Raw genomic sequence first — 13,391 nt, forward strand, 5'->3', positions numbered from 1 at the left:
AGAACAATGTTTCGACCTTTCTAGGTCATCTTAAGGTTAACAAAGAGAGTTAGCAACTAACCATTGCAAAAAGACTTGCATCATCAGAATAATTTACTATTGTGGACCATACATTATTTCCTATACTAATAAAACAGCCTGTGTCAATTATGTGTCATTTAGTCAGTGCCATGGCTTGAAGAGGAAATTACCAAGAAACCTTGAACACATATTAAGGGAATTTTGAACATGTGTATCTAGGCGTTATTTTCTCCGATCAATTTTGGTAAATAATTTTGTCCTATAGCTATAAAAAGATCACAGCACATCCTGCTACCTGAAGCTGAGTACAACAAATTGTTAGGGGATAAATGTTTAATAACGATAAGTTTTGTAACAATAGGTTTCTTTACAAAATAGAAAATATGTATAAAAGTACTAGAATTGATATCATTGGTAGAAATTACTGTAATTAAATGTTTGTTAATCTGCATTTCTGATTTTGAAATTGATAAAAACTATATCTACATGGTTCACATAGGCCATATCATTGCATCCAAAATTAGAAACAAAATGGTAGTTGAATATATACAAATAAGTTTAGAATCCAATTGAAAATTATAATTTAAGTTTTCATATTATACATTAGTTTTGTTTGTTTTTATATTTCAAAAGGTAAATACTAATACAACACACCTAAATATCAGATTTTGTGTGTCACATGGTATGTTGAATGCAATATTGGTTCAAATACAAAATCTACAGTTTCTAATGAATTAGGAACTCAAATTACTAATACTGATTATTCTATTTACTGAAATATTGCTCTCAGTGGTCACTCACCTCTTCCCATTTTGGAAAAGTTTTCTTAGATACACTTACTTCCATGACATGTAAATAACCAAATGAAAGCTAGAATATCTCCCTGGTGGTTTTAACAGCCATTTTGAAATCTCATAACACGAACTCATTCTTTCAAATCAAAATTTCAAGAAGATAGGTTGCCTCTGCAGTCTGTTTGAATTTTATATATATATATATAAATATATATATATATATACACCCAAATACAGCTTACTTACTAAACTTGATAAATTATAGTGGAATTAGATAGTATCAATACAGTAATTTATGATATTTTGGTTATTTCAAATGTATGAATTTAAAATCTAAAAATATTATTTCTTTCCATATCCTTCATGTGCAAAGTTTTGAAAGACATAAAATACTACAGCAAGCAGCAAAGTAAACAAAGTTATTATAACTAGAAGATATTATCACTTCCTATATTTATTTACTGTTCTATATTTTAAGAAAAATAAGCTTACAAACTTGTTTGCAAATAGTAATAATGTATATACATATATAACATATTATAACTGAAACATAACTATCTCACAAAACAGGTCACTTTTATACTCTTCATAACACGAATGGATATGTCACATTGCAAATTCTGTAATGCTAGACCTACATGGCTGAAAAGGTCAATATAATGAAAATAATAAAAATACATAAATTCATAATATTAAAAGATTTAAGCAATCTAAAATAAATATTTGTGTTTTCATGTAATATGTAGTGACAAGAATGAAGAAGAAACTTAACTTTTATTTAAAGTCAGTTCATCAATATAACCAACCTTGCAACAAACAAAAAATTAGGACATAAGTTGTGCTTTGTTTCTCCCCATTCTAGACTAACTACATATGACACAAATTAAAGCTTTTTAAATTTATTTAAGTTTTAAGATTACACAAATGATATCCGAGATTTTGAAATAAAGAATACCTTTTAATCATAAAATCAACTTTACACTCAGACTACTAATGAAACAGACTTCATATATTTACTAACAAATATTTAATAACAAATACTATTTTAAAAATAGTTTTTCTGTATAAATTACTTGTCATGTTTACTAAAGGTCTACAGAAATGTGACACAATACATTGTGCATTAAAATTTATAATTATACATACTTAACATGTACAAAATTATATATAAAACATATATTTTACACTAGTACTGTTGTGAAAGGATTTAAATAAAAGTTGTTACCACAGTGAAGCTGCAAGTTTCACCAGAAAGTTAGAGAAGAAATGTCTATTCAGGAAGAGTATTACAAAAGTTAATCATTTTTCCATCATGCTCAACTAGCCCCAAATTAAATGTTATTTTAAAACTTATAATGCAGGTAATCTAACATGTATAATGAAACACAAACTTTTATCCAAGTCAAAATACTTTTATTTGCATGCTTTTGGCCCTCTTATTGGGACCTTAATCAGGCAATAATGTACAGATTGGTAAAAATTAGTTAATTGTGGAACTCAGCTTTGGAATACAGAGGCTACAGCCATAACAATGACATCTGATACTAAAGTTATTAAATACACAGAATTTTGATGAATACAGAATATAAATAAATTGCTTCAATATAAAAAAAACATGAGGAAAATACAGTTATTAGGTATAATGTAGAGAAAAATAAAGGATTTTTTATATTTCAAATAATGCATTGTAAAACAAAAGTTTAATTTTATATCAAAATTACATGGATACTGTGTAGATACTTTTAACTGCCTATCTATCAATACAGTGTATTTATATTTTAAAAAATATGGCAGTTTTTCAGATAAGTCTTTCACATACAAAGTCATATTTTTCAGTGAAGTACTTTTAATAAACTAAAGATTTGGTCATGAACATAAAGGATTTGTTTTGAATACTCTGTATGCAAAATCACCCATACTGGACTATACATTTCTTGGGACTCAGCACATGAAACAAAACAAAAACTCAACATACTAAGAAACCAAATAAACACAGCCATAAAACTATGCTCACCAGATAGAATTAACGATGAATTAGACAAAATAAAACAATACTTCATCAGCGTCAATAAGTTTCCTCCACAAACCGTAGAAAACATTATACGCACACACCTAGACAGAAAGCAAAATCAACCAACAAAAGTAAATATATCTCACAAATCAAAAAATCACGAAACCATATACTGCTGCATACCATATATTCCCGACATCAGCAGAAAAATAACCAACATTTGGCAAAAACTTGTAACAAAATATGACATTCCAGTTAATACCAAATTTATTCAAAAACCAGGCACAAAACTAAGGTCTATACTATGTAAAAACTACACTGACAAACACCACACCAACATTATTTATAAAATACAATGTGATAACTGCCAGGACTTCTATATTGGAGAAACAAGAAAATGGAAACCAGATTCAAAGAACATAAAAGTCACCTTCCCACGTTTTGAACACTGCAAATAAAATAAAACAACATAACCATAGAAAACATTCAAATACTAAATAAAGAAACAAACGTAAACAAACGCAAAATTAAAAAAGGCCTTACATGTACAACAACTCAAGCCCAAAATAAACTAATACATAAGAACACCTTCATACCAATATTAATAAATATAATCAAACATCTAAGCACGCCCTCTACATTCCTACACTCAATTACACAACCCCCTTCAAACATGTGGCCAGCTATCGGTCAGTTACCTCTTTCTTTCTTTGTGAACCTGACGATGACCGAAAAATGTCAAAACGTTGTTTGCTCCTCTACATAGAAAAATTTTCTCAACCCATACCAGCCGTTTTTACATATATACTTAAAAACTAATCTAAGTTACCCCTTTTTTGCTCCTAGAATAACTTAATATTGTAACATGGAACTATATTTATTTATTCTTAGTACCTTTATACTTGTAACAGAATGTCTGTTTATAATTAAGTTTCATTGCCCTTTGAACCATGTCTTAACTACTATCCTTGCCATTATAAAAAAGTTATAAAATCACTTGGAAAACATACAATTCACATTACGTCATTAAATTAATACAAATGTTTCACATGAATAATGTATGTTATTATAGATTATTTTACCTCATATAAACAAAGTCCCCATTTTTTACATTTTACTTACTTTTATAATAAATAAAGGATAAACAAAAATACAAGAAATAAAGTACTTACCCAAATTTTTTTTCTTGTTGTTGATGATACTTAGCCAAACATTTTAAAATACTAATGGGAGTAATGCAGTAAATTTATGCACAATTAAATAATGCACCATAGAACATATACAAATAACATGCTAAAAGTAAACAACTTCCCCAATTCTCAATTTTTCTGGCTTTTAACTATACAGTGAGAGTCATTACAAAATCATCAAGCTAGTTATTAGCTTTCTCACAGGAACAAAGCTTGCATTCCAAGTGAAATTGATGCTTATCTGTTCAGAACACAATATTACACAAAACACTGATAGATGAAAAACCTGACTTTCTATCAGTTACAAGTAATATATATTTACATGCAAGAGAGAACTATTAACAAATCCTGATAGAGAAGATATGACAGGTGAGTGTGGCAGGAGTGGTATTTTCTACTGAATAGCTCTGTTATCAAAGAAAATTGAAGGCTATAAAAAAATAAATCTAGATTTTTCTAAGCAATGATGATTTTACAATGAGTAACTTACATTTAATTCCATACATTTTCAATGGGTAATGTACAAAATAAAGATGTCTACAGAAAATGTGTCATGCTAGGGCAATTTAGAATTTAAGTACTGCTTTGTAGAATTCAGAAATTGAAATTTATATACTATTCAAACGTGAATTAATAGCAAAGATATTATGCTATAATAATTGAGATAGCAAAAAAAAAAAAAAAAAATCTTGAAAGCAAAACACTAAAACTTTGTGCCACACACAGTAAAGAATACCCAAGGCAAGGAAGATAAATGCCAGATGATTTCTCATAGAAGAATACTTCAATAACTTTCAAATGGATATAATAAAGAGTATTTAATACATTATATCTAGACAATTTTGAATAAACAACTTAGCAATCACTGACAATCATGACCAATACAATGTTGTAATGGAACAGCAAGTGTCAGAATGACATTTTGAAATTGTATGGGTTTTTAGAAACTAGGATGTCATCAAAAATTTACTGATTTTTAGAAAGATACTTAACAGCCACTTCTAAGCAAACAGCCATACAATCAGATTTTTAAAATGTGTTCAGGTTTAAATTTTAGAACATAGATCAACTTGGAGTACCCAAGACCTTTAAAAAAAACTGCAACCAATCACACCTTGCCATGCCAACAGTGTTCAATGTTAAAACTTTGTAAAATGGACAGCAAATTCCTGTTGTGGAGACACAAGTGTAGAGGACGGCGTTTTGAAAGTCTTCCGCCTTTCATCTTCAAGAAGAAAGACACAAGACTTTATAAACGCCGTCCTCTACACTTGTGTCTCCACAACAGGTAGTTGCTGTCCATTCTACAAAGTTTCATCATAAATACTCTGCCTAAACAATTTATCAAAGAGTGTTCAAAGTCTTGTTCTATGTCAGAATCAATAAACAAAGGTCAATAGCAAAAGTAATTCTCATGCTCCAGGCAACAGTATACAACATAATAAAGAAGAAAACCCATCTGAAAATAAGACCAACAGGATGTGGATTTACCAAGAAAGGCCTTACATCAAACCTCCCAATCAACTAACATTAACTCAAGCAGCAAAAGAAAACAAGGAATAATGTTGTTCCATAAGAAGACAAACTTATAAAGCTGTCAAGTGCAGTGCCAATAGATTTCTGTGCAATCTGGCAGTTTATACAAATACTAAGAAACAATACACAGATGAGAGCCTTATGACAGAGCATTTTGCAATAGAAACTATACTACAGGGCAACAGTGAAAATACATGATCATCATACAAACCATGAACAGTTGTGAAAGTGTAGACTATAAAAAATGTATTAACCTTCGTGAAAAACAAAAAGTTATTCACAAAATTTCAAAACTATTATCCTCAATTACATAGAATCTCAAATTTCCAAAGACAACTACTTTATGCACTATACTATTTGATTTTAGATTATGTAGCACTAAAAGTTTACCACCACCCTTTCTGACAACGAATAGCTAACCTGTTTAAATCTGACTGAAGAAATAAATATAAGCTTAGAAACCAACTTTTTTTAAATTTAGAAACTTAATAAATAATTACATTCTAATATTACTTAATAAGAGGAATGAATGTTTTTACTTTTTCATTTATGAAATAAATTATTACACTACATAATACTAAGGTATCAATTTTGTAACATCTCTGCATGCAAAATTGTTAAAGAAAAATAAGTAAAATTATACTGTTGACTAAATTTTGAAAGCCACCCTGGAATGTGCACTCAGTGATCTAAACATTCATTAATCTGAAAATAGTTAATTCCTATTCATATTTCTGCTGAACTGCAAAAGAGCTTCAGCTGAGGGCTAGTTTTAAGACAGTTGGCTAGAGGGAAAATAAATATAATCTGAAACTAAGGATTAACTATCAGTAACAACACACCCACAAAACAACTGAAAGCACTGAGCTTGTTCAACCATTAGTCATACACCATACCTTCAATTTCATAGCCTTGCACATTAACCACTAGGATATGGCTAGCCAAAAAACAGGGTAAGAAAAATATAATAAAAATAAAAAATATTTATCAATTAGAACTTACATAATACATCCCATTGCCCAGACATCTGATTCCTTACCATGCCCTTCCATGCTGAGAACTTCAGGAGCAATGTAATTGGGTGTTCCACATACAGTTCTAGAAGTATATAGAAAAACTTTAATAACAAGTGGAATATGAAGATACTTACTCAGGAGCAAGATTTAAAACAGCTCTACAAAATCAAATTAAATATATTATCCTGGATATTCAACCTTTAAAACATTTCCTGTACTTGCTGATCCATTAAGTTATTCTATAAGCAATTTTAAAATGCACCATAATACAAAAGTCATATCACAGTTCAAGGGTTTAATAACAATATTGCTTATAAAATACTAATTTGAGTAAAACCTACAAATAAATAATGGGCAAAAAATAAGATTTATGCAAGTGATTCTTCACCTCATATAAAGTTATTTTATAAAAAACAAAACATGGTTATAAAAAATATACATCAATATACCTTAGCCTAAAAATGCTGGATAACATCAAACTAAGTTAATTTATACCATTTACTCATTAAACTTTACAATTTGTAATGAAAGGGGAACACCAAAAGCAATTTATAATTTAGGTTCAAAATAGTTCATTTTTAACACCTATATCAGAGCACAAATCCAAATAAAGTGTCAAAGTAAAAGTAATGTAACTCTTTCTTATCTAGAATTTAAGACTATCACTCTGTTCAGTTGCTAATTCAGTAATATTACTCAAATAGCTTTCAATGTATTAAACAACTCTGTCAGGGCATCATTTATTGCACATCATGGGCTTTAGGAGACTTACATTAAAACTTTTATTAAACTACTCTTTAGCTCTTTAGACATACCAATTAGTATACCATAAAATTGTAGCTAATAATCCATATTTTAATAGCATAAAAGTTTTACATTTTTACTTTTAAAAGAAAAATATTTTTAAAATCCTGAATTTCCCTCAGAGTGACAAAACATTTTCTCCAATCATTACCCCTCCAATAGGTACAAAAGTTAATGTAAATTACTACTCAGACAATCCATAAATTTTGCATCACAACAAAATGTTGATTTTTCAGAGCTATCAAACAGAGAATTAAACCCCTCTCCACCATATACACCTGTCACACACTCTCTTCCAAGATTTGTTAATAGTTCTCTCTCGCATTTAATTGTATATTACATATATAACCAATAAAAAGCCAAGGCTTCATCTGTCAAATTATGTACTATTTTACTTTGTTTTATGAATGAAGAATTCTCAATTACATTGTTAATATAAGCTCCTTTACCCCAGGATAGATAACGACTAGCTTAGATGAATTTGCAAAGACTTGTCATACAGTTAGAAAAACAGAAAAATTGTGATAGTGGGGGAAACTTTGTTTTTTGCATGTTATTATTCTATGTTCTTTGGTGCATTATTCAATTAAATAATTTTTATTTAGCGTATTACTACCATTGGCATAAAAAAACAACATAGGGTTAATTGTTAATGACTGCCAACAGGTTAAAAACGATGAATCCAACAAGTACTTTATTTTATTTATGTTTATTCTTCATTTATTATTAAAAAATTAACTAAAATCTAAAAATATGTATTCCTTTAGGTTAGACTGGATAAAATAATAATATAAAGTGTTTCGTAAGGCACACAAGTGAGCAGCTTGTGGGTAATGTAATTCAATATCATAATGACAGTTCCACATTTCAAGTGATTTACAACTTAATAGTCAGACACATATCAAAGGGCAATGAAATAATAAAATATTAGAATGAATAGACTTATATTGCTATGAGTCTAAAGTTATTTAGGATAAATGAATGTAGTTTCATGTCACAATTTAATGCCATTTTATAAAGAAAAAAGGGAAGAAATTTATTTTTATTTTGTTTTAGTGGCTAAAAATCTGTGACATTGACTAATATTGCATAGAATTAGAGGAGAGAAATAGAAAAAATTTACAGAAAACATTAAGGAGGTTTCACAGATTACACAAATAAAATTTGAGATTTTTGAGATGAAGAAAAGCATTTTTAATCTTAAGATAAAAATCACCGTACACAGACTATTCAAAACAAATACTTGATATATCTATGGACAAATATTTTTTTAGTTTGTTTAAAATACTTCACTAAAATTAACTTTTTTTTTCTATGCAAAAAAGCTATCATTATGGCTAATGAAAGACTGTTAGATTTTGTGAAGATACATATACTATATTAAAGATTAGTAGTATCAAATATATAGACTTTAAACAAGTCTAAAGAGGTCATGCATTCAATGAAGTCAACTAAGCTCATGTTGAGAGACTTGATTGGTACCTGAAATTTTCATCCTAGAATTAGCTAATTATCTAATTTTTTGCAACTTCTGAAAGTGTCATCTAGTGTAACACAAGTCATTTTTAAAGTTCATATTCAAATGAACACTGGAAAACATCAATTTGCAAAAGCTTAGCTATTTAAAACTATTTAATAGACACCATAGTAGTTATTAACACTATTAAGTATCACATGAAAGTTAAATGACTATATTACATTTCAATGCTAGATCCTTAAGTATTCCAAAAGTAAAACACAGTAAATGTTTCATTTATTTCCAAAATTATAAATTTAGACATTCTTATGAATACTTTTGGAAATTAACCAGATATAATGACACTATCTTCACTTGACTTACATTTTCCTAAAACCTGCTATTTCTATATGGCTAGCTAGTCCAAAGTCTCCAATTTTCACTTCCATGTTTTCACTTAAAAACATGTTTCCCAACTTCAAATCTCTATGGATAACTCCACGACTATGAATGTACTGAACTCCTTCAGCCAACTGATGAATGTAATATCTAACTTCTGGTTCAGTTAACACCTTCCTATTCTTTAAAACATGAACTAGAGACTGAAAAATCAACAAATATTTTGAGACAGTCTCAGCATAATACATTCGAACATAGCAAGTACAAATAAGCACAATATTAGGAGTTTTAGGAATTAGTATGAAATTAAACAAACAAACCAAAAACAACAAAACTAAGCTTATATTTGAAAGTCATAAACCCAATACATTGTTTCAACTGTTGCCAAGAATGGAATCTACACACAAACAAAACAAAAAGATGAAAATCCATAATAATTCATACAAAGAACAGAATAAAAACTTAAAAGATTTTACAATTAAACAGGAAGGTACAGATATTCTTTAACCCTTTTGCAACAGGTTTGGTATAATATACACTTTTATGCCTTTGCACACATTAAGTACTTACCTTAAACCTTTTGATACAATGTGTACCTTCACATATTTTGGCAGACTTTAAAGATTACATTTTGTGTACACAAAGAAGTCAGATTTTTTAATGAAATATTTTTACTAAAGATTTATTTGTGAAAATAGAGTTTGTTTAGTTACTAGTCTGAGTATAAAGTGATTTCATGTCGTGATTAAAAAGTATTCATTTCAAACATTATTTGTGTAGTCTTTAAAATTTCCGAAATACATTTCAAATGTTTGTTTTCAGTAAAACTTTTATATTCTATGTTATTTTCTATACCCTGAAAATACAGTCTGTTTGGTTACTAGTCTGGGTATAAAGTGATTTCATGTTATGATTAAAAACTATTTTTATCTCAAAAATCTCAAATATTATTATTTGTGTAATCTCTGAAACCTCCTAAATACATTTTAAATATTTGTTTTAGTAAAACTTTTATATTCTGTGTTATTTTCTATAACTTGTATAGGGTGTATAAAAAAAGGGAAACATATGAATTATTTTCTTTTTCATACTAGAATTACTACATATTATTTCCACAAAAACAAGGCTCATAATGTTATACATTTATTTTCTTATTATATTGACCTTTTAGGCATGCCAAACTAACATCACATAACTAGCACAGAAGCAGAGCATGTCCACTCATCTTACCATATCAATAACATAAGACTATTTTAGTGGACTAGTATTTTTTATTATACAGAAATATTTAAATTATTATACATTTTATATATATATATTACTATTTAGAAATAAATTATGAAACTTATTTTTTTTTAAAATATAGAACAATAAATAAAAAAGTAAAGCAAACAATTATCACTTCTAGCTATGACCTTTCTACTTGTTTGTTGCTGATGAATATAGTTGCCAATCTTTTTAAAATTTTGCATGTGGAGAATATCAGATATTTAATTTAGTATACACACACACACACACACACACACACACAAGTGAATAACTAAAAAAATTATAAATAAATACACTGATACCATTGAATTCCACTATAATTTATCAAGCTTAGTAACTAGGCTGTATTTAAGTCTAAACAGTTATGAAACGTCGAGTGAACTAAATACACAACCTACCTCTCCTTGATACCTTGGATCAAAAGAACATGATAGTCTTTTCACAGATTAAAATGGCTGAGAAAACCACTAGGGAGACATTGAGTTGTCGATTGGTTATTCACATCATATAGTGTAGTAAAAAGTATACAAGGAATTGCTTCTAAAAATGAAAGGTGAACAGGACCACTGTGTTTGATTCAGTACATAAGCCATATTTCAGCAAAATAAAAAGATACGAAGTACTTATTTTATATTCTAGCTAGTCAATACTGATAATTTGAATATATAATTTCTATGAAACTACAGATTTAGTACTTTTCCATCACAAACCAGTGCTGCATTCAAACATGCTAAATGACTCAATGAACTCCATATTTAGGTGAATTCTTTTAGAATTTACTTTTAAATTAAGAAAATAACTTGTATGATATAAAAGTATGAATTATAAATCTACAATTTGATTCCACTTATTGACATAAATTAATGAAATAAATAGTAGTTCAATAAAATTTTGAATGCAAGTTAACAAATGTGATGACATTGTCTCCACCCCATGACCTGTTGCAAAAGGGTTAAAGACTGCTTTCTCCAAGTTATGATTAATATAGGCATGGGAAAAAAAAAATCTTATGGACACAAAATTTGAATTCATTTTAACAATTTATAATATAATTATTCTTTCTCCTACACAAAAACTTTATAGTAGTGCACTTTCAAGTACACTATTTATATTTTTTCTTTTTTTAAAAAGAAAAACAACAATATCATGTTCTATTTCTGCTGCATAAGATATTAGCACGGGTTATTGAAATATCCAAGCTACTTAAACCTATTGATGCTTGAGTACTTTCTTCTAAACCTTAGATCTTTGTGGCCTGATAAAAGGTATTTTATGATAAATTTATGTTTTACATTACAAAATATTTAAGTGTGACTAAAATAATATTGAATTACAATAGTACAGAAGTTCAACAAAAGTTAATGCAGCACATTTCAATAAAAAAATTGACCATCAAGATGAAGTCATGGTAAAAACTTGACAACCATCTTTTGTTTCTTTTTATTACCCCAAAACGCATTTTGAAATGCATTAAATTTAGTTTTACTCCTACATGTATTTTCCTACTTTATGATTTAGCAATGCATTTTTCTTAAGTAAAACCACTATGCATACAAGTTTCTTTCACTTATATTAGTAAAAAAACTAAGTGCTATTTTATTTATCAAACCTACTAGAATAAAAAAAGTGTTAAAATCAAAGTACCTTTCTTGGACAATTTTCAAGAATGATATAAATGTTATCTTTATCTTCAAAGCAACAGTGGAAACCAACAACATTTTTGTGCTCTAACAATTTGTGAACTTCAACTTCTCTAAGAATCTGAAAATATTTCACCAATGAAGAATTTCCTTTAAATATGTTGAGCTACTTTGATTCTTTCAAAACTTAAACACTTTATGGTAAAACAGCAGCTAAATAACATTACTGAATAAATTATCAATCCAGTGGTTACTCCTTGACAAAACACAACAGGAGTAGAATTTACTACACAGTTTAATTTGTTTCACAATTCATCACTAAAAACAAATTTTCACTACATAGATATCAAATAGTTTTCTTGGAATCATAAACTTCAAAGGAATTTTTAATGGTACAAACAATACCATTCAATATACATGAAAATAAATAATGACCAAATAAAAAATCACTGGACTAAAGAATGATCTTAAAGGATTTAATTCTAATGATATGTAATCACTGGAATTAAAAAAATTACTTTTTAAGAGAAGAATATTAAAACTTTCTGTCAGTTACGGCAAAATAGTTACTTTTTTTTTCAGTTGAAGGAATTAAATCTAACAGCAAACAAAATAATTTCACTATATTTAATACCATGTCACTGTTTTATAATAAATTCTAAATGCTGATATACATGTTTTATATACAGATATTGGAGATATTAATGTTACAATTCATTTTGCAAATTAACATTTGAAATACTGCTTTACAATGTAATCTATAACTTTATTTTATTTTTAAAATGTTCCATATCTTATTCATGTGATGTATAAGAACAATCTTTTATCATGATTTTCCAACTTGTTTCTGCTCTAAGTGTTCTGCAAAGGATTTAAATTTGATTAATTTATCACAACAACATTCCAAACTCAATTCTTCATGTCACATTCTTAGCTTAAATTATTTGTCTAAGCAGTAGAATATTTAATCCACTCTACTGTATAACACAACCACAAACCTTTTCTCTTTGATGAATCTTTGTAAGCCTGGCTTTTGGAATTATCTTACCAGCATAAAGTTTATTTGTAGTCAAATCAGTCATCTTATGAACATGAGCAAACCCTCCCTAAAGAGAAAGACAAAAATATAGAATTCATAACATATGTACTGTAGCAGTTAAAAACTGATTAGTTGTAAATATTCAACATTAAAAGCACAGTGGTTTCCTAAGAAAATGGGACAGGAACAACAGGCCTGCAGAACTACAATTAAAAC

The 13,391-nt window shown here is 28.2% G+C and overlaps 1 pseudogene across 1 annotated transcript in view; it reads right to left on the minus strand.

The window, feature by feature from the left end:
- The window catches only part of LOC143233172 (serine/threonine-protein kinase PLK2-like), a 77,307-nt pseudogene that overhangs the window by 43,705 nt on the left and 20,211 nt on the right, over nt 1-13,391 (minus strand). Inside the window, exons 3-6 of the transcript XR_013018010.1 lie at nt 13,135-13,242; nt 12,141-12,257; nt 9,213-9,430; nt 6,555-6,650 (exon numbers count right to left, since the gene is read on the minus strand). The product of XR_013018010.1 is annotated as a serine/threonine-protein kinase PLK2-like (transcript). The remainder of the gene's footprint in view (nt 1-6,554; nt 6,651-9,212; nt 9,431-12,140; nt 12,258-13,134; nt 13,243-13,391) is intronic.

This window comes from Tachypleus tridentatus, chromosome 1 (assembly GCF_004210375.1).
Source record: "Tachypleus tridentatus isolate NWPU-2018 chromosome 1, ASM421037v1, whole genome shotgun sequence".
Taxonomy (NCBI): Eukaryota; Metazoa; Arthropoda; class Merostomata; order Xiphosura; family Limulidae; genus Tachypleus; species Tachypleus tridentatus.